The sequence below is a fragment of the Otolemur garnettii genome, unplaced genomic scaffold (assembly GCF_000181295.1).
Source record: "Otolemur garnettii isolate 467f Iridium unplaced genomic scaffold, OtoGar3 scaffold00032, whole genome shotgun sequence".
Lineage (NCBI taxonomy): Eukaryota > Metazoa > Chordata > Mammalia > Primates > Galagidae > Otolemur > Otolemur garnettii.
Genome location: NW_003852427.1, coordinates 15,810,125 through 15,812,999, shown reverse-complemented (window position 1 = coordinate 15,812,999; position 2,875 = coordinate 15,810,125).

Sequence of the window (2,875 nt, the reverse complement as noted above, 5' to 3'; positions counted from 1 at the left end):
AGGCCAGAAAATCACTTAAGCCCAAGAGTTTGAGGTTGCTGTGAGCTGTGATGCCACAGCACTCTACCCAGGTGGACAAAGTAAGACTCTTTCTCAACAAACAAAGAAATGTGGAAAAATGGAGAGATGTTTTAGTGTATTATGAACTTGACCTATTGATTTCAAAGTGTATGTAGAAGAATATATGAAAATATGTACAATCTTAACATTAAATAAAAGCAGTGAAGGAAGACCATGCCAGAAGATATCCGAACATGCTTTATAACATCCCACTGTAAGTTGTGAAAGCAGAGAAGTATTGTACATAGTGCTTGAGGGAAAAGGTAGAGGAGACAAAAACACCACCACAGATAACAAACTAGAGCTGTTTATATATATGGAGATCGCAAAGATGATAAAACTGACATCAGGAAGCAGCAGAGAACCGTTAATGACTTTAAAGTCTGAAACAAAATTATAAGTTTTAGACTGAGTTTCTGCTGCAGGTCTCAACAAATGCCATGTGATCAAACTGAAACTTTGAGAAAGCAAATATGCCCCCAAACAGATCAGGTTTCCTTGAAAACAGGAAGTACTAGTTCACCTGAGTCAGTATTAATAAAAATGTCTTCCCTGCTTTAGCCTTTACAAAAAAGTAACCTGAAGCATTCCAATGTTGACCAACCAGTTATTTTTCCACTGTTCTGTTTCCTTGTTTCTACCTTACAACGTACTGTTCTGATATTGTCTGCCGGGAGCTTTCCTTCTACTTTGTGGAATGGACACTGCCCCTAATTATAAATGATGAATAAGATCCAATTATATTTATAACTAAATTGGTTGTAATTTTGTCTTTTGACAGTTCTGAGGACCATGAAGGGAAGTGAAGGAGACTTTTAATGACCTAGTGGCCTCTTGGGGAACATTGCTGGTTGATCCCGTTTTGAGGTCCTCTGTCTTCTTTACGGAGCCCTTAGAGTCTTAAGAAAGTTCCTGTGAGATCTGAAGCTCTGAAGCTCTGTTCTTTTTTGCATCAAAATCCCTAATCCCTTTGGATTTTAGAGTACCACGGGTTAGTGTGGGCAGGGAGAGGGCACTTGACCAGCTGACAAGTGACTAACAAGGGCTATGGTTTTAAAGGTAACTGACGGCAGGTGTAATAAACAGGTACTTGTAGTCTATCTGCTTCATTTGTTTTTCTTGCACAATTAAGAGAGCTGTATGATTATGTCAAACAGAAACTTGAAAATTCTTAGCTAAGTTTGTCAAAGGGATCTCACGGCCAAAGCCACAACTTGACTGGTGGGCCTGGGTTGGGCATTTAGTAGTTGGGCATGTGCCACCACAAAATGAGACCCTTGTGAAAGGATAAACTGGATAATCTATCCAATGTCATAGACTGGGCAAGAGGACATTGGATGCCCACCCACTACAAGAAATATCTGTGAGAGGAGATATACCAAAAAAGCCTCACTCAACCCAATGCCACACCAGTGCCTTTTGGGTGAGAGAAAGAATTCTCAGGCAGAGTTCAGGACAGAAAGAAGCCCAAAGTTTACTTTGCTCCTTCCCAGAGATAGAGAGCACATGGCACTCTATCAGGAAAGAGAGACAGAGACAGAGACACTGGCCCTGAGGCCAGATGACTTCAACCTTTTATTAGGGTGGTTGAAGGGGGGTGTAGGGTTAACTCCAATTCACACAAGAAGAAGACAGCTGAAATAGTTTTGAGTTTTTGCTTTTATCTCTTTTACTTATCAAATTGATAACCAAAGTTGATTTTCTCTCATTCTTCAGCCATGGATTGATAACAGGAGCCATTGGGCACTCGTCTCTCCTTAAGATGTAGGGGAATCTCATGCCCTTGTCTGTTCAGGTGGTGGTCAAGGCTGTTTAAATAAATTCAGAAAACTTTTTGGTCTATAGGTAGTGAATCTAAAATGACAGTTGATTCGAGGGTCTCCCTCCCCCATTCTTCTGACCATCCCCCCCCTTTTTTTTTTGGAATGAGAATTGACCAGCTCAGGGGAATGTTAAAGAAGCTTTACATTTACATTTTTCCTTGCTTCTTTTAATTGCTAGGTAAACATCTAGAGGCAGAGTTCACCCTGCTCTAAAAGCTGCCAGTTGTTACTTTATTTTCTTTGTGCTCCTTTTTAGTAGACTGTCCTTGTAGAGACCCAAGACCCCAAACAAAAATGGGATCTAATTTCTAAAGATCTGAGTGGTCCACTTTTTGGGATGCCTGCCTTTCCTATACACATGAATTATAGTTCCAGAACCTGCCAATATTTACAAAAGTGGCAAAATCTTACTAAAGACAATTTACAATTACAATGTCTATTTGTGAAATGTTCCGGAGGAACAAAATCATTCTTCTAAGAAGTGCACTTGAGTCTGAAGCCTCCTGAATTGGGAAGGAGAATGGGATTCTTATTTTTTCAATTGGTATTCAGGAGCCTCAAAGAGACAATAGGATTATAAATAGCTTTTTTAAACTTTTCATTTTGAAAAGCAAATGAAAGCTTAATATGCGAGATGCCTCCCTTATTAAGTATGGGACTGATGTGGCTCCTACTGCTTGCCCCGCCCTACTCTGCCTGAGTACTGTTTACTAATTCAGTCTGGATTGCCTTTCTTCTCTGAAAAAACATTTGACCAGTTTCCTTATGGGATAAAATCCATCTGCAAATTCAGTACGTAATCCTTGAGTGGCTGATATTACCTAGATGAAAAGAAAGTTTAGGGCGATACTTAAAGGAATCACCTAAACCTAGCGTTAACCTGAAGGAAGAAACTGTGTGGCTCATGCCTGTAATCCCAGCCCTCTGGGTGGCCGAGGTGGGTGGATTGCCTGAGCTCACGAGTTCAAGATCAGCCTGAGGCAGAGTGAGAC